The sequence below is a fragment of the Acomys minous genome (genome assembly GCF_964271855.1).
Source record: "Acomys minous genome assembly, chromosome: 12".
Lineage (NCBI taxonomy): Eukaryota > Metazoa > Chordata > Mammalia > Rodentia > Muridae > Acomys > Acomys minous.
In genome coordinates this window covers 70,948,400-70,968,294 of record NC_140493.1, presented here as the reverse complement: position 1 = coordinate 70,968,294, position 19,895 = coordinate 70,948,400, and the positions used below count along the sequence as shown (strand labels likewise).

General features: G+C 44.8%; 1 protein-coding gene across 4 annotated transcripts in view; it reads right to left on the bottom strand.

Annotated features, from left to right (window-relative positions):
• The window catches only part of FAM222B (family with sequence similarity 222 member B), a 62,554-nt gene that overhangs the window by 27,695 nt on the left and 14,964 nt on the right, over positions 1-19,895 (bottom strand). The window contains exon 1 of one of the 4 annotated variants that reach the window (XM_084747969.1): positions 12,493-12,770. The exons of 2 other annotated variants lie outside the window; for them this stretch is intronic. The gene's annotated coding sequence lies outside the window, so the exon portion shown is untranslated. Of the gene's footprint in view, positions 1-12,443; positions 12,468-12,492; positions 12,771-19,895 lie in introns of those variants that run through there. One more of the 4 variants, XM_084747971.1, reaches the window with a different exon arrangement.

Sequence of the window (19,895 nt, the reverse complement as noted above, 5' to 3'; positions counted from 1 at the left end):
GTACTGGGATTAGACATGTCCCAAATGCTCACTATTACTTTTCTCCCCCTTCATAAATTCTGTGAGTTCGAGGCCACTCTGGTGTACACAGCAAGTTCCAGGACAGCCAGGGCTACACAGAGAAACCCTGTCTCAAAAGCTGAAGATCCCAGTGCCAGGTGTGAGATGCCTCCCGCTGCGCTCCTGTGCAGGGCTGAGACACAGGCTGCTGTTGTTCTCTGTAGTGTGTCCGGGCTAGATAGCAAGACTGTATTACTCTCAAACACATTTTGAATACAGCACAGAAAAATCAAACTGGAACTACCTGAAAACGTCCTCCCTGCTGGCTAGGGCTTGCTGCACTCTGCTGGAAGGTGCTGTGCATGTCCCCAAGGGAGAAAAGCCATCTATGGTGGCCATACGTTCTACAATACCCACCAGCCAAACAGCATGTGCTCGCTGCTCAACGGAGGCACGAAGGCTACGGGTCAGTGCTTCTGGACTGGATTTGGGGCTTGTTCCACGGGGGGGGGGGGGGGGGGGGGAGTAAGACGGAATCGTAACCCTGATCTCAGGCTTGAGGAAGTCATGGGCCCTAGCAGGTGACCTCCTAACAATAACAGTAGTTTGCTAAACTGACAGGTCACACTGCCTTCTGTGTACGTTTATGCTTACTGGCCTTCAACCTCGGTCAGGAAAGGCTGCTCTTCTGCAGTGGGCAGCCGGTACTGAGGGATTCACAATGAGTCAAAATGCTTAGAGCAGGTGTGCTGAGTCTCAGGCACATCTATATCATCGCCCCCAGCCTACCCCCAGGCCTGAAGGCTTAAGGACCGTGACAGAGGAAGGTCCTATAAAGATGTAAGAGCCAGAAGATAGGGAGGTGTGGTGTGGTTCTGGACACTCAGGTTCCCTGCACTCAGGAGTTCACTGCAGCTACGGTGACTGCCGAAGACCAAGCCAACAAGATCAGGAAACATTCCAACAGGCGGCACTAAATAGACTCAGGGGGCTTTAAAAAGAAGAAAACATGAAGAGCGGAGAGCGACCTGTTGGGGATACCTGAGAGGAGTAAGATGGTGGCGTAAAAAGCAGAGTTGGGGGGGCTGGAGAGATGGCTCAGTGGTTAAGAGTACTACCTGTTCTTCCAAAGGACCCGGGTTCAATTCCCAGCACCCACATGGCAGCTCACAACTGTCCGTAACTCCAAGATCTGACACTTTCACACCAATGCACATAGGTTAAAACTAAATAAAATATATTTTTTTAAAAGGCAGGATTTGAGGGTAGATATGATCAAAATACTTTATTCATATGTAAGAAACTGTCAAGGAATAGATAAAAGATATTTATAAACAGAACACCAACTTGTCATTGTTATAAAAATAGGATTTTTTTTTTTTCCTGAGACTGGGTGTATAGTTCTAGCTGGCCTGGCCTGGCCTGGACACAGTGATCTGCCTGCTTCTGCCCCCCATATTAATTCTGAGATTTAAAGGCATGTGCCACTAGGGCTGGCCATTTTTTTTTAAAGCTTTTTGTCTTTGTTTAAAAATAAGATAAAATAAAAATACTCCCAAGTTAAAATTAGATAACAGATTCCCAAAATACATTTAAAATTTGGTTTTTCTTTTCTAGTCCTCCATTAACTCCATAACAGTTCAGAAGCATGAGAGCGCTGAGAAAGCTAGACACGCCTCTTGTGCTACATAAGCCTTCTAAAAATTAATGCAAGTACAGCTTCTGGAAAGGCATCTTGAACAAACGCCTTGTGAGAAGCTAGGACGCTGCCCACAGGACAGACAGAATGAGCTGGAAACCAACCGGGACAGATCTTATCCTGGCGCCATGGGGAAATGGAGAACACCCTGGCAGATGGTTAATCAGCAATGTCTTTAGAGATCACTCACTGTTCACAGAGGAGACAGGGAGCTGGTGGAATTTAAACGAAGCCATGCTCTGCATGGCAGCCCTTGCCTGGAATTCTCTCGCACTCAGGAAGCTCGAACAGGGGGATCCTGAGTTCAAGACCAGCCTAGGCTCCAGGGCAAGGCCCCGTCTCAAGATGGAGTTGACTGTGCCGGCCCTTCAAAAGAAACTAAAGCCAAGAGGTTGCGGGGAAAATGATGTTACACACAGCTACTGTGGTCTAGCCTTAGCTCCTGCTTATATGCAGTTAACTGTATTTGTGTCAGACACAAGCATGGTCCATCTCAAAACTGAGGTTTAAACCCTTCTTGTACACAAGAAAGGAAGGACTGCCCCTTGATGAGAACACGTAAGGTGGTTCATGTTTTTTCCGGATCTGAGGAGAGCATGAGGTGTGTGTGTGAATGGGACACCCAGCAAAGAGCTGATTCTCCTGCAATTTTGATTATTTGGAGTCCTGTGTCATCTTTATTTTCCTAGCAATAAAACTGCTCTTTACAAAAGAGAAAGAAAGGAAGGAAGGAAGGGAGAAAGAGAGGAAGAAAGGTAGATTTAACCATCTGGTAGAGATGAATATATTCCAAACATACTTCTGGTCTCAGACTACTAAAGCAAAGACCCTAAAACAACGGGCAGAGACCTCTCTCCAGGAGTGAGGTTGCAGATCAGAGAGCCAATGATGAGCCAACGGACCTACTCACCTGGTCTTCTACTTAAACTTGAATCTCAAAAATAAATAGTAAGTAAGTAAGTAAAACAAACCTGAATCTCATTTCAGGGCCCAAGACTAGGGGGTGGGGGGTGGGGTCACTGGATCTTTTTTTTTTTTTTAAGACTTATTTATTTATTAAGTATACAGTGTTTTGCCTGCATGCATACCAAAAGACAGAAGAGGGTACCAGATCTCATTATAGATGGTGGTGAGTCACCATGTGGTTGCTCGGGATTGAACTCAGGACCTTTGGAAAAACAGGCAGTACTCTTAACCTCTGAGGCATCCCTCCAGCCCCCCACTGGATCTTTTTTGTGTCTTTTCCCAGTGTGTTAGCAGCATTGAATAAACACCCCTTTTCTACTTTTAAATTTTAAATATATAAGCCAGGCGTGGTGGTGCACGTCTTTAATTCCAGCACTCAGGAGGCAGAGGCAGGTGGATGGCTGTGAGTTTGAGGCCAGCCTGGTCTACAAAGTGAGTCCAGGACAGCCAAGGCTACACAGAGAGACCTTGTCTAGGAAAAAGAAAAAAAAAAAAATATATATATATATATATAATTTGTAACATTCATCAGCTATAGCGCATTCACACACAATTCCCCATTAAAGGAGGGGAGATTGTCAGATATGAAAAAGTGTAATTGCATCTGCAATATTAAAAAAAATTATTACAAGTGAGAGACCTAGACATTGTAATATAGACAGAAGACAAACAGCCTGAAACCAACACATTTAGTAAATGTTCACTCACACTCACTCACTAAGCATCTATCATGCATCAGACTCTGTGCAAGACTGTATATTGAGAATACAAAAAGAAGAACAAAATCCCTGGTGAAAATGTGAATAAGGTTGTTAAAGGGGCAGACAGATCTGAGTTAGAAGCCAGCCTGGTCTACCTAGAAGTCACAGGACAGCCAGGGCTACAAAGACAGACTCAAAACAACAAAACACACACACACATACATACAAAAATCACAGACAGCTAAGCATGGTTATCCCCACACATGGAAGGTGGAAGGTAGAAAGAAGTAAAAGAATGAGGGGGTCGGGGTGGGGCTGGAGAGATGGCTCAGAGGTTAAGAGCACTGCCTGCTCTTCCAAAGACCCTGAGTTCAAGTCCCAGCAACCACATGGTGGCTCACAACCATCTACAGTAAGATCTGGTGCCCTCTTCTGGCCTGCAGGCACACACGGGAGCAGAATACTGTATAAATAATAAATAAAATCTTAAAAAAAAAAAAAAAAAAAAAAGAACCTGTCATTGTGGAAGATGTTTCATGTGCTTTACAAAGAGTTTTCATGTAGTCATGTCTTAAGCCTAACCCTAACCCTAACCCTAACCCTCCCCACCCACCTCCCCTTTTTGTTGTTGCTTTTTGTTTGTTGAGACAGGGTTTCTCCTTGTAGCCCTGGCAGTCACAGACCTCTGCTCTGTAGACCAGGCTGGCTGCAGAGATCCACCTGCCTCCACCTCCTGAGTGCATCAGCACACCAGCTATGTCTTATGCTTTATTGTCTCTTGCTGGCCATGGTCACAGACCACCCCGGCAAGACATCATAATGACCTACATGGCCCCTGTCTCAATACTGCCCCCGAGACACACACACACACACACACACACACACACACACACACACACACACACACACACAGAGAGAGAGAGAGAGAGAAAGTTAATGTAAAGTAGACCTAGCACCTTAACTGAAAGGGCTAAGTCAGACCTTATCTGTAAGTGCCTGGTACAGTGCCTCTGTCTCAAAAACAGCAGGGGCTGGATCCTTTAATCCTGGTGTTTGGAGTCAGATGTTGGTAGATCTCTGTGATTTTGAACTCAGCCTGATTTACACTAGTTCCAGGCCAGCCAGGGCTACATACCGAGACCCTCATCCCAAAAAGGTGCCTTGCAACCACCTGCAACTCTTCTGGCTCTGTCGGTCCTGGTACACACAAAGTGTATAGACATTCATAGGCAAAACATCCAAACATGTAAAGTAATAAAATAAAAATATGGCTCTGGAAACATCTTGGGATACTTTTGCCTATGTTTTGCTTGTTTGATTTTCTGTACAAATAAATGAATAATCAAGAATTGATTGTTTCACTGATCAGAAAGGCAGCTTTACCTTTAGCCCTGGCCGCCTGTTGGTAAGGACAGCCTCTGCCCCCTATGGATAGGCTGAAGTGTAACAAACTTGGTCTGTTGTGGAGTGTTTTAATCAGCCCAATGTTCCCTTCCTAAAATTCATGGCTTTTCTTCTCTTTATTAAGAAATAAAAGAGAACTAAATATAACACCTTACAGTGAACCTTTTTTCCTTTCTTCTTTTGATTGCTAATAGTGTCCTGATCTTTGCATTCCCTTGGCAACCAGAGAAACAAAAACAGCATCTCAAGGGGAAGACAGGAGATTATTTTTTCAGCGCTGGGGATGGAGCCCAGAGCTTTGGGGAATGCTAAGCATATGCTCTTCCACTGAGTTCTATCCCTATCTTTAAATAATTTAAAAGAAGGAGCTTGTACATTAGAGGAGAAAACTACTAAATACAGTTAGAAATCCAGAAAAAGAAATCAAAATAGGACAATGCTTGTAATTCTAGCAACAGAAGGAGGAAGGTGCAGAGTTCAAGGGCTCCTGTTACAGCTCTGTAAGCTCAGCGGCTGAGACCCAGGCAGGACTGCGAACTCCACACCTCCCTGAAACTCAGAGAAGGGAAGATTCTAACTCAGAAATCATGGTTCTGGGCCTGACCTTACCACCAAATCACTACATAATCTGGATTTTTTTTTTTTTAAGCTTTAATTCTCCTCTGGAAAAATACTGAGAAAATAATTATTGAACCATCAGACGAAAAGACATCTCAAAGTAAAAATATTTACCGTAATACTAGAAATGGGCCAGGCATGGTGGTGCATGCCTTTAATCCCAGCACTCGGGAGGCAGAGGTAAGTGGATCTCCGTGAGTCCCAAGCGGCCTGTTCTACAAAGCGAGTCTAAGACTGTCAGGGCTGTTGCCCAGAGAATTCCTCTCTTGAAAACGTTTAAAAACAAACAAACAAACCAGAAACAGTTTTTGAGCTAAAGAAACTCCTGGCTTAAGCCGGGCGGTGGTGGCGCACGCCTTTAATCCCAGCACTCGGGAGGCAGAGGCAGGCAGATCGCTGAGTTCGAAGCCAGCCTGGTCTACAAAGTGAGTGCAGGACAGCCAAGACTACACAGAGAAACCCTGTCTCAAAAAACCAAAAAAAAAAAAAAAGAAAGAAAGAAAGAAAGAAAGAAAGAAAGAAAGAAATTCCTGGCTTAACCTACTTTGAATTGTTAATTTTGAAGTATGACACGCACTCAAGTCACCAAAGAGCTCCTTTAAAGCAGGCCAGACTTTTCATTTGCCTCATAAATTCACAAATAATGAAACTTCTCATTAAGCAGAGGTCTAAGATTTTGCCATACAAAAAAACCGCTCATTGTTCACAGAGAACCAAATCTGGGAAGGATGAAAAGGCCTGCTGCATTCTAAAGAGTAGATTAAAAACAAAAACAAAAAAAACTTGATTTATTAGGTTGAAAAAAAAGGTAAGTCTGTAATGCAAAGGTAGCTTTGGAGGCTGGAGAGACAGCTCAGTAGTGCGAGTACAGGCTGCTCTCTCAGAGGACCTGGGGTTTGATTCACAGCACCCAGGTGGCAACTCACAACCCTCGGTAAGTTCAGTTCTGGGAGAGCCAACACTCTCTTCCAGCTTCTGAGGACACTAGTCATGACACGGTACACAGACACACACAGCCAAACACCCATACATACAAAATAATACAAAATTTTTTAATTGAAAGGTAGCTTTGTTTGAATGGCTCCAGCAATCCCATAATGCACTCAGGTAACAAGCACAGCCCAGGTAATTAATTCAGCGGGCTCTTCCTCTTTCACTGAGGGACTGAACAGCTTTGCTGATAATCTCTCTCACTCCCCCAAGACTCAGCAGGAAGATTCATTATTTATGCCCTCGATTGTTTACTCTGCCCTATTTTCAATCCGTCCAGGCCCAGGGGCAGTGTTATCACTGGCCTGCTTCCAAAATGGACATGTTAGCTCACTGTCCCACTAGTTATAAAATCAGAGATTCAAACAGAGTGATCCACAGAGCAACCTCATCCACCGCCTGATCCAAAAGCAAAATTTACTGTGTAAAATTAAATCTATTTATCAGTCAGCTGTTTATTTGACTAATTTATTTGTTGCCTTATGGTCTCCCTATATAGCACAGGCTAGTCTCAAATTTAAAATCCTACCTCAGCCTTTATTTTGAGGCACTGAACTACATATCTACACATTCAACAAGCTCCCCCTCAATAATTTATTGAATTTTATATGAATAGGTACTTTGCCTGCATGTGTGTCTGTGTGAAGGTGTCAGATCCCCTGGAGCTAGCTACAATGACACATAGTTGTGAACTGCCTCATGAGTGTTGGGAGTTGAACCCAGATCCTTTGGATGAACGGCTGGTGACTCAACACAAGAATTTTTCTTAGGTTTTTTGAGAAAGAGTTTCTCTGTAACAGCCCTGGCTGTCCTGTACCCACTTTGTAGACCAGGCTGGCCTTGAACTCACAGTGATCTGCCTGCCTCTGCCTCCTGAGTACTGGGATTAAAGGCGTGGTAAACAGTCCACAGCCCTCAGGATCAAACTCATAGCAAAGAACTCCCTCAAAAGACTGAGCTTGACTCAAGAGTCCAGCCCCGGAGCTCCTGGGTGGCTCGGCAGGTAGAGAAGTTTGTTGGCTACTCTGACTACCTGAGTTCAATCTCCAGGGACCACACAAACAGAGAACCAACTCCCACAAGGTGCCCTCTGACCTCCATATACTCCTGGTGAGCCCTGTGCATGTGTGTACACACAATAAAAAAATAAAGAGGGGCTGGAGAGATGGCTCAGTGGTTAAGAGCACTGGCTGCTCTTCCAAAGGTCCTGAGTTCAATTCCCAGCAACCACAAGGTGGCTCACACCATCTATAATGAGATCTGGTGTGGAGTACAGGTATATATGCAGGCAAGATACTGTATACATAATAAATAAATAATAAATCTTTTAAAAAATATTTTTAAAAAATAAATAATAAAGGAAGGAAGCTAGAACAAGCACAAGATACTGGTTGTGAACTTGGGAGGCAGAGGCAAGCAGATCTCTGGGTTGGAGGCCAGCCTGGTCTACAATGCCAGTTCACGGGAACCCCTGCGGGGTGGGGGGGGGACACTGGCTGTGGCATATGGCTGATAACACTAAACTCTGTCATCAGACACATCTCCATATGAATGCACTATTTACCGCTCAGTGTTTTCAGATCTTTTTTTACCTCCAGTATTTTCTCACCTTGAGTAAGTTTTTCCTGGTTACAAACCTTACCACACCTGAGCAGATTATTACAGGAATTAAGCAAAGCCAAGGATCCAATACTTCAGACATGATGAGACGAGAGTCCCTCTTAAAGAGAACTTAGGGCCATTTTCTTACATTCTAAAGTGCAACTCAGCCGGGCGTGGTGGCGCACGCCTTTAATCCCAGCACTTGGGAGGCAGAGGCAGGTGGAGTTCGAGGCCAGCCTGGTCTACAAAGCGAGTCCAGGACAGCCAAGGCTACACAGAGAGACTCTGTCTCAAAAAACAAACAAACAAACAAAAAATAAATAAATGAATAAAGTGCAGCTCACAAAAATAAATAAATAAAAAGTGCAGCTCACAGAGCTAAGATAATGGATACAACACATTACTAAAGGAAATTCAGTGAGTTACTTTAACTTCAGCAGCACTGTCTCCATAATCTAATAAACTGCAAGTCAGAGCTTTGTATAATTGTTTCCTTGCAGTAGATAAATCTGAGTTTCCAAGCCCTTTAAATGATTCCTGGAGACGAATGCAGACACACCCATCAACAGTTCTATACATAGCCTTTTGCCTCGTGGGAAAAATTCTTTGGGGAACCCCAACTACAGCACCATGCAAATTATTGACTGCACAACCAGACAAGAAAATAGATATGTTAGACCTGGAGGTAGATAACTCAGGTGGTAGAGTGCTTTGCCTACATGCACAAAGCCCTCTACACTGCAAAAATTAATACAGTAAGAGAAAATTGTAATTCCAGCCCTTGGAAGTCTGAGGCTGGAGGATCAAGAGTTCACAGTGAGGAAATGGCTCCCTGGGTGAGTTCCTTACTGCACAAGCTTTATAAAGACCTGAATGTGGGGGCCAGGCGTGGTGACACATATCTTTGATCCCAGCACTTGGGAGGCAGAGGCAGAAGGATCTCTGTGAGTTCCAGGCCAGTCAGAACCACATAAGAGACCCTGTTTAAAAAAACAAAACTAAACTAAACTAAAACCAAAACCAACCAACCAACCAGACAAAAAAAACAAAACAAAAAAAATCCCAAATTTGGGTCCCCAACATCTACATAAAGCTAGGTGGAGCAGGCCATGTCTGTAACTACAGTGCTAGGTGACAGATCTAGGGGGAGGAGGGAGCTTGCTCTGTTCAAGTCAACAAGGGCTGTGGCCAATAAGAAATCCTGACCTAAAAAATAAGGTTTACAAAGGCTGGAGCCACGAGACTAACAAAAAGCGCTGGCTGCTCTTCCTGGTTTCACTTCCAAGCACCCTTACAGAAGCTTACAACTATTTGCCTATAACACAAATTCCAGAGGATGCCAAGCTCTCTTCTGGTCTTCAAGGACATGAGACACACACATGGTCCACAGGCATATATATAGGCCAAACACCTATACGCATAAAATGAGAAGTTTTAAACCTTTTATTTTTAAAGTAAAGCAGCCATTTGAAGAAAACTTTTAAAAAGTCTTTGTTTTTCAAAACAGGGTTTCTCTGTGTAGCCTTGGCTATCCTAGATGTGACTACAGGCGAGCCTAGGCATGTGCCACCGTGCCCAGGTGTGTGCCACTGTGCCCAGGTGAAGAAAGCTTCTTCATGTCACCCTCTGGCCTCCACATGAGGCCACCAGGACCAGTAAACGTAACCACGCACACGCAGACACATGCATAGACACCTGTACATGCATGTACACACAGACACATACACCTGCACATGCACACCGACATATGTACACAGACACATATACCTGCACATGCACACACATACACCTACACATGCCCACATACACATACACCTGCACAGGCACAGACACCTGTACATGCACGTACACACAGATACAAACACCTGTGCTGCACACACATATGCCCGCACATGCACATAGACACATGCTCGCACATAACCTGCACATGCACGTGCACACAGACACTGCACATGCACACACATACCTGCACATAGACACATGCTCACACATACACCTGCACATACACACAGACACATAACCTGCACACTAATGTGCACACAAGACACATACACCTTAAGACCAGGCTGAGCTGCAGAGTAAGACCCTATCTCAAAAACAAAAACAGGGAGCAAAGTATAGCATAACTTTATAAAAGCCCTATTAAGTGTTCACAACTGGAAAGGAAAAAAGAAAACTCTAGGGTAGCAAACAGGAGGGCAACCAATCTACAGCACCACAGCATCCAAGGGCATTTCCTGTGGCTTCCCCACCTTGCTGGAGAGCAGAGCAAACTTCATAGGTGTTATGGGTCACACCTCTACCCCAGCACCGAGAAGGCACACAGGCGGATCTACAGCCTAATCAATGTATTGAATTCCAGGCTAGCCAGAACTATAAGAGACCCTGTCTCAAACAAAGAAGAAAAATAAATACATTACATTTTATTCCATACCCTAGTTGTCCAAAGCTTGAATCAGTAATTTTTAACACTCTGTTCTCATTAAGTAATGAGTTAGGTAAGACACATCTGAAGGCTCGATCCTCTTCCCAATTTAAACATAATTCAGAGCCTTTAGGAATAAAAGCATACGAAATGAAAGCTCTAAAGCCAACAGGGGATTACTGTGAACTTCCTTTTTGTAAATAATTCTATATATACTAAGCCTACTTGAAATGTCACATGCATAAAATATTTGTGTTTGTATGTACATATACATATGTGGAAACAGAAAGTTCATTTCCTCATCTATTTTTCCATAAACTGAGGTGATTTCGTGTCCCATCATTTCCCATCATTTCTATTTTCCTCCTGTGTATTGTTTTGTCTTGAGACAGTGTAGCCCAGGTTGGCTTTAAAGTTCCAATCTTTCTTCCTCCGTCTCCCTAGAGCCTCTTAGATGCTAGACATGCACCCTACTCTGACTAAGCTACATCCCGAGCCCTATCTTCCGTAATACTTGACTCTCATCCCAATTGTTCCTGGCTGCCTAGGGATAAAATAAATCAAGAAAAATTACTCATCCAGCTAAAACTGTAACACAGCTGCATAACATCAATTACATCTTCAAAATTGAACTCCAGTTACAACAACCACTGGAAATTATGAAACAGCCTGGATTACGAAAATTAATGAATCACTTTAGTTAATATTTATATAAAATATTGTCATGAAATTGGTATTCCTCTCTTCTGACATAGGTCTTTGCTAATCAACATAAAGATAAAACTAGTCCCAAACACCTTTGATTGAAAAGGCACAATTAAAGCAAAGACCAAGCCAGAGATGGTGGCTGTTAGCCCAGCACTGAGGAGACGGAAGCAGGTTAGATTGCTGTAAATCCTAGCCAGTCCTGGCTACCAGGCCAAGCAAGACTACACAAGGAGACCCTGTAGAAAAATAATAACAAAACAAAACAAAAAACTAAACCAACATGAACGTTGCTACCCAGTACGCACACCCTTTGTTCCTGACATTGTAATTTCTGGGCATTTTACCTTCAACTGGTAACTTTCCTTCTATTTAAAATACGTAAAAGAAATTCATTAATCTGAGCTGTAGAGACTCTGTGTGCTTCAGAAAGGATCCAAATCGAGTGCAGTGGTGCACACCTGTTAGTTCCCCACAGTTTAGGGGCACTAAAGCAGGATAGGAATTCCATTCCAGCCTGAACCTCAACTATAGAGTTCCTCTTTTTTTTTTTTAATTGTAAGTTACAAAGGCAAAGAACTCCAAATAAAACATCGTCTAAATAATAATGCTTCGCCCACCCAAATCAATAAAGACTGAGGATGAGAACTCTTAAAAGACAAATTAAAGTTATCTGTATTTTTTAAAGATGCAGCTTTGCTGTTCCGTGACAGAACCGAATCCCTTCACGAACCCGTGAACATCACTAACTATGAATACAAGACACACAGCAATGGAGACGCTGATAAAGCCTTCAAGTTCTGTAAGAAGGCAAGTTTCCCCGCGCCAGCTCTTTCTCCTATAGGGCTGAGCCAATACACAAAGCCTGTGACAGGGTTCTCTGGGAAGGGACTTCACCAGAGTTAATCGCTAACAATTATCAGGATTGCTTTTAACTACCACGGCCTGAGGGCTGCTCCTTCTTTCCACCCAAACCTCCGCCTCTTTAAGATTACCGCTGCTGATTAAGACAGACCGAACGAGAATAAGGGCAGCCTTAATGAACGCAGATGCTGCAGGTCAAAACCCCTTATCCTGGGTCCTGTCTTTCCCCCTCCGGTTTACCGCATCAGATGCCACATGAACAGGGCTCCTCTTTTTTCCATCTGTGCAATTTACTACGCGGCCGACATCTATACGTCGGTAAAAAGAGATAAGTGTCCTGAATCTCCTTAACCAGCTGCAGGGGTGAGATGAAGAGACAGAAAGAAGGCTGAAAGGTAGAACTGGAAAATAAAAATAAGGTGATGAGACGCAAAGATCGTTATTTCCCATTCCATTTCCCCTTTCTTACAAGGTTAAGTCGGCTAAAGTCCGGGAGGCGTTAGAAAAAACACACACACCTTGCGCCCTGGGCAGGAGGTGAGGTTGGCTCTGCAGCGCTCAGTGGGGCTCCGGGCTCCGCCCCGCCGGCCTGGGACAGTGCAGCCCTGCTCACCCCAGTCCCGGAAGGACAGAAGAGAGGGGGCTTCTAGCGGCTCTGCCAGGGGGAGGGGGAGACGGCTACTCCGGGTGCCAGGCTCACCAAGAGCGCTGCACTCCGTGGTGCGCCGACACCCCCTCCCCCAGCCTGCTCCAGCTCGCTCCCCTCCGCCGCCGGAAGCCAGCCCCGCCCCCTCAACTCCATCCCTGCTCTTTGCAAGCTCCCTCCTGTCTATACAGCCAATCGTGAGCCAAGGAACCAGCAGAGCGACTTGCCACACAGCCAACTGAGGAGGCCCATTGGGAGGTCAGCCGCCGGGGATAGGCCAGCTACCCACGGCCCCGGCCCCTGCACGGCTCCTCTTTGTTAGCGCTGCCCCCATCTCTCCTGGTGCCCACCCGGAAGCTGGGAGCTTAGCATCCAGCCGCCGGACCAAGTGGTGCCGCGCCCGTCGCCTCTCCAGCTCCTCCACCCACTCTCGTCCTGGTCCTAAGAGTGACCAGCCCTCCGGTGTTTCCTGCCAGAACGCTTCAGACTTCCAAACCAATTAACCACCGGAAGACACCCAACCACAAAAAGGATGCTCCCCAGGCCTTTCTGCGTTACCTTCCTTTTTTTCTCAGATAATCTTAACTGCATTCTGTCAAAACGGTGGATTTAGGTATTAATCAACTGCACCAGTTTTACCTCTTGGAAATCCTTGCTTTCCCCCTGAGGGAAACTGGGGGGAAGGAGAAAAGTGAGAAAGTACATATCTGGAAGTTGGTGGAGTTAGGGAGGAGGGGAACACATCAAATCTCCTGCAAAAATAAATAAAAACAAACGAAGATCACAAAGTTGGCCTCAACCTGTACCATCCAAGTACAATCTACCACTTATCAGATTTCAGTATAATTCAGATGCAGAAAAAATAGGTCTCCTTACATTTCCAAAGCCAGGCGCTATGGCACTCACCTGTGATCCCAGCACTCAGGGAGGCCAACCTGGTCTACAATGCAAGTCCAGGACAGCCAGTGCTACACAGAGAAACCTTGTCTCGAAAAACAATAAATAAGTAAATAAATAAATAAAACGACATATCCAAATATTTGTTAAAAACAGCAACACTGATGCTGCATGCTTGGATGTCTATACCCAAACCTAACTGTGGCTGGGATGGACTATGCGGAAAAAGTGGTGTGATGTATAGTTCCTCAGGGTGTAGTGGTAGAGCAACATATGGGCTTCATTTAACAAAAACAAAGAGGGGGTGTCCTGCGGATGTAGCTGTTTGCCTAGTATGCATTAAGACCTAGGTTCAGTCCCTAGAATTCCATTAAAAAACAAAACCAGGAAGAATAGACGAGGTAACATCAGAAGTTGGAGGCAAGCACAGGCTGAGACCTGGGAAGGGGTGTGCATGGGCCAGTGAGAGAGCTGTGATATTAGCTAATTTAAGGCCCTGGGTTCCATCGCCAACACAAGGAGAGGTAAGAAAAGAGGAGAGGAGAGTGGAGAGGTGGGAAAGGCTGGAAAGTGAAGAAAATAAGTATGTATGCTGTCATTTTTGACCAAAGTTCTTGTAATTAATTGCAAACTGTTAACTGCATCACATTCTATAACCCCTTTACTTCTCTATGCACAGATACAATGTAAAACAAAGCAAGAGCTAGAGGCGTAGCTCAGTGATAGAGCACTAAGCTTAGCACCTTCACCACAAATTAAGTAAATAATAACAAAAGAAAGGGAGCCAGGGAGGGCTGGAGAGATGGCTCAGAGGTTAAGAGCACTGACTGCTCTTCCAGAGGTCCTGAGTTCAATTCCCAGCACCCACATGGTGGCTTACAACCATCTGTAATGTGATCTGACGCCCTCTTCTGGCCTGCAGGTGTACATGCAGGCAGAGTGCACTCTGGTCTGGTCTAGATAGCCAATTCCAGGTGAGGCAGGACTTCACATAGAGAAATCTTTCTCAAAAGGAGAAGAAAAGGGCTGAGCAGTTGGCTCAGTTGCTAAGAGCACTGACTGCTCTTCAAGACTAGTAAGGTTCAATTCCCAAACCTACATGTTGGCTCACAAGTATCTGTAATGCAGTTCCAAGGGACCCAAAGCCCTCCTTTGGCCTACAAGGGCTCCAGGCATACACATGATGCAGAGACATACATATATACAGGCAAAATACATATATACAGAAAAGGTAAAACAATTTTTCAATGTCTGCAGTGGTGCACACCTATAATCTCAGCACTCGGGAGGCAGAAGCAGGTGGATCTCTGAGTTCGAGGCCAGCCTGAGCTACAAAACAGACTCTATGTCTCAAAGTTAAATAAATAAATATATAAATAGCGATGTCTAGGAATGCTGCTTGGTGGTAGAGAATCTGCCTAGTATGCAAACCTATATTTACACATATATAGCCTTATACACACTGTGTTCAGTAGACACTACAAGTTAGTTACAAGGTAACAAAACAAGAAGTACGCCCCTCTGGTGCCTTTATTTTGTGTCTGTGTCTGCCTGTATGTATGAACACCACCTAAACACAAGTGCCCTTGGAGGCCACAAAAAGGCATCAGATCCCCTGGAGCCACCCAAGTGTTCCTCTGCAAGTGTGACCTGGGATCTCTGCAGGAGCAGTAAGTGGTCTTAACTGCTGACCCATCTCTCCGGCCGTTCCTTTATTTTTTGAAACAGGGTTTCTCACTGAGCCTGAAGCTCACTGATCAGCTAACTCTTGCTAGCCAACAAGCTTTAGAACCTACCTGCCTATGCCCCATTCCCCAGGCTCTACGGTTGCAGACACCACTTTTTAGGTGGAGTCTAGGAATTCTAACTCAAATCCTCATGCCTGCTGGGTAGGCAACTTACCAGCTGAGACATCTCCCCACACGGAAGTGAAATTACCTTCAAACCTAAAGACCCTTTAAAAAACAGCTCTGGGCCGGGCGGTGGTGGTGCACACCTTTAATCCCAGCACTTGGGAGGCAGAGGCAAGCAGATCTCCATGAGTTCAAGGCCAGCCTGGTCTAGAAAAGGGAGTCCAGGACAGTCAGGGCTACACAGAGAAACCCTGTCTCAAAAATAAAAAAATAAAAAGTAAAAAAGAAAGACAGACAGAGAGACAGACCTATGTCAGAGAGATCTTTGAGCTGAGCATGGTGGCTTAAGTCTCTAATTCGTCAACTGAGGAGGTATTTCAGTTCAAGGAAAGCCTGGGTTAACTGAGAGTTCCAGGCCAGCATGGGCAACAAAGTGAAACCTTAGCTCAAAAACAGAATAAAAAGGACACCTTAGCTGGCAAATCATTTCTACAACTAAGTAACTCAAGACTCCACAGAACAGTCATTAGCTGATAATCCAGAATAAAAGCTTGAAGTCCACAAGGTATTCAGAGGAGCACTGTGGCTCCCACTCCCTAATCCTCAGGGGGCGCCTGCATTTGTGGCTTAGGATGCTGCTGGGGTAGCACATGGTAGGAAAAAAAAAAAGCCAACATCTTGAAAAAGTTTCACACACATACACAAAATGAGACAGCAAACTTGCGAATCAAGCATGATTTGGCATCTTTAAATACAGAGCCAATTTTCTTTAGTGCCAAAGCCAATGGCTTCTCCTGTAGATAAAATGGCACAGTTCCTGAAAAAGCCCTGGACGCTGTTTCCCCACAATCCTATAATCTGTCAGAAGACAGAAAACAAAAAGAGGCCTGTGCCAGCCAGAAAAAGCAAATTATAACCAACACGGAGCCAGACTTTATTTCAGACGGAAGGAGCTGTTCCATGTGTCTCTGAGGGAGGGGAAACAAAAGGAGCTCACCACTGCTCCAATAACCAAGGGCAAGCGACTGATTTAACCAAACACCATGTTGAATGAATTAGCATTTGCTGCAAGAGGCTGCCTTCTCACTTCCTATTCATAGCTGAAAAGGGTATTTGCAATGCTTATTAAGAAGAATTGATGCCAACAATATACAAGGAGTTTTACATGCCAGTAAGAAAAAGAATAAAAGCAAAGGAGAAAGTATTCAAAGAGCGAGCATGAACTGTTTTTTGTTTTTGTTTGGTTTTTTTGAGAGAGGGTTTCTCTGTGTAGCCTTGGCTGTCCTGGACTCACTTTGTAGACCAGGCTGGCCTCGAACTCACAGCGATCCACCTGCCTCTGCCTCCCTGGAATTAAAAGTGTGCGCCACCATGCCCAACCTGAGCATGAACTATTAAGTCATGTAAGAAATGCACACATTTTTTATACAGGCCAAAGGCTGAGTACAGAGCCACAGGCCTAGATTCCTAGCACTTGATGAAACAGGAAGATCTGAACTTCAAGGTCATCTTGAACTACAAAGGGGGTCCGAAGCCAGCCTAGGCCAGAGACTCTTTTTAAAAGGGGCTGAGCTGCCGGTCAGTAGTGGCGCACGCCTTTAATCCCAGCACTCAGGAGGCAGAGGCAGGTGGATCACTGTGAGTTCGAGGACAGCCTGGTCTACAATGCAAGTCCAGGACAGCTAAAGCTACACAGAGAAACCCTGTCTCGAAAAAGCAAAAACAAACAATCTGAAAATCCAGTGTCTGACAAGCCAGCAAAACACTCATACACATGAAGTAAAATACACTGAATCTAAAGAGGCAAGCAAGCCAGTGAGCGTGCCTGACTGCCGTGGGCTTCTGTGCATGCTAGACACGCTCTACACGGAGCCTCATGCCCAGCGCTGCTCACCTTTTATTTTGAGACACCCAAGCTGGCTGTGCCAAGTCAGGCCTTAGAGTTGGGATGCTCCTGCCTTAGCTTCCCAAGCAGTTTATGGGTTTGTTTCGTGCCACCAGGCCAGGTGGTCTTGTTGTTTACTCACCAACCGCGCATGTACGCGTGCGCACGCGCACACACACACACACACACACACACACACACACACGTGTGTGTACACTAAAAGCAAGCGATCTTCCCATCAAAAATGAAAAGAACCTTAAGATTTTACTTGTCAGCCGGGCAGTGGTGGCACACGCCTATAATCCCAGCACTCGGGAGGCAGAGGCAGGCGAATCGCTCTGAGTTCGAGGCCAGCCTGGTTTATAAAGCGAGTCCAGGACAGCCAAGGCTGCACAGTGAAACCCTGTCTGGGGGGGGGGGGGGGGAGTTAACAGACACCAGGTGTAATCCTTACACTTGGGAAGAGGGAAGAGGCTCCACTTAAGAGGAAGGGAGCGGGGCACTGTGGCGCACACCTGTGATCCCAGCGCTCAGGGAGGCAGAGGCAGGCAGATCTCTGAGTTCGAGGGCAGCCTGGTCTACAAAGTAAATCAAAGGCAGCCAAGGCTACAAACAGCATTTTTCCCTATTGTTAATGTCACTTTAGAGGGTAAGAAAAAATCTAACGGATTCAAATTTCAAGCATGTCTCAAGTACATGATAGATAATGATGGAACTGGGTCTATATTTAGGCTCAGGTGTAGAACACAGTGCTAATTTTGCCTGAAATGGTACCGTGCCCTTCTTCAAATCCTAACTGAAGCCACCACCTAACTCAGTGGTTTCAACCTTCCTATTGCTGTGACTCTAATACAGTTCCTCATGTTGTGGTGACCCCAACCATAAAATTATTTCATTGCTGCTTCATAACTGTAATTTTGCTGTTGTTACGAATTATGATGTTACGAATCATAATGTGAGTATTTTGAGACAGGTTTGACAAAGGGGCTGCGACCCACAGGTTGAGAACCATGGACCTAACTGCACTAACGTGTCTGTGTTTGCTACTAATCAAATCTTTTCTCGGTGCTTTTTAGTGTTTCTATCCACTGGCTGTGAAGCTTTAAATATACATAGGAAGACACCAAAAAAAAGACTAGGACACACTGCACATTGTAAGTACCTGAGTGGTATCCACCCCTCTACTTAAACCAAACACCAAAAGGATGAAAATCATATAAACAGCGCTGGCAGAATGACTCAGTGGTTAAAGGTGCTTGCCCCGCAGACGTGGCCACCTGGAGTCCAATCCCCAGAACCCACATACAGATGGAGAGAAGTGAGCCTACAGAGTTGTTCTCTGATCTCCACATGCACACACTCAATTACACACACAATAATGATGCTTAGTTTTTTCCCCTAAATTTAAAAAAAAAAAATTCAGAGTCGGGCATGGTGGTGCACGCTTTTAATCCCAGAACTCGGGAGGCAGAGGTGGGTGGATCACTGTGAGTTCGAGGCCAGCCTGGTCTACAAAGTGAGTCCAGGACAGCCAAGGCTACACAGGGAAACCCTGTCTCGAAAAACCAAAAAAATAAAATAAAAATTCTAACAACCAGTGTGGTGGCGCATGCCTTTAATCCTAGCACTCGGGAGGCAGAGGCAAACAGATCTCTGGGAGTTCGAGACCAGACTGGTCTACAAAGCAAGTCCAGGACAGCCAGGGCTATCACACAGAGAAGCCATGTTGCAGGGGGAAAAAATCTGTAATAAGAACCCAATAAAGTAATACTGTAATAAATCTCTAGGGAAATATGTCTTTAATAAGAAGTTGCTTCATTATGGTGTCATAATTGATACATTCTAGAAATTAGGGTAACGATATCGTTTCACAAATTCTGAACTATTTTTTCCTCAAATAGTATTTTAAAAAAACATATCACCTTTCTCAAAAGGAACTTAAGCCTCTAGCAGACATCATGTTGCTAATTTTCACAACATCCCAATAAAGAACTATTATTTAACATTTATATCACACTTGAACTTGCAAAAGTGTTTTACAATTATTTTCATTAATAGTCATACCTCACAACCACCCACCGTGAGCTAAACTGGTCTTGTTATCCTTATTTGACAGCTGAGAAAACCGATGCATCCTAAGGCCAAGGTCAAACCTGTCTACTTCCCCAAGGCCAGGGATCTAACCCTTAAGGTCTGAGTCACTTTCCCATTATTTGTATTGTCCACAGCCCCAGTGACAGCAGGCTTTTAGAAAGCAGATTATTTTTTAAAACACTAGCATGAAATATTGTGAAATAATAATACTTCAGTAAAAACAGAACCATCTGAAATACAAACAGGTAAGGATTTAGTAACAATGACACAGAGTTTAAAAAACACAAAAAAACCCAAAACACTGAGCCAGGCATGGCTGTTCATGCTGGTAATCCCAGCACACCCAAGAGGCTGAGGCAGGAGGATTGTTGTACACTGAGCTTGCTTGAGCTACACAATAAGACCCTGTGTCAAAGGGGGGGGGGGAACGACGTCGACCTAGACCTGGTGTCACATAACTGGAGTCCTAGCATTAGGAGGTGAGGGCAGGAGGAGCGCCAGCTCTGGCTAGTTGGTGCACACAGCCAGGGTTTTTAAAAAGAAGAC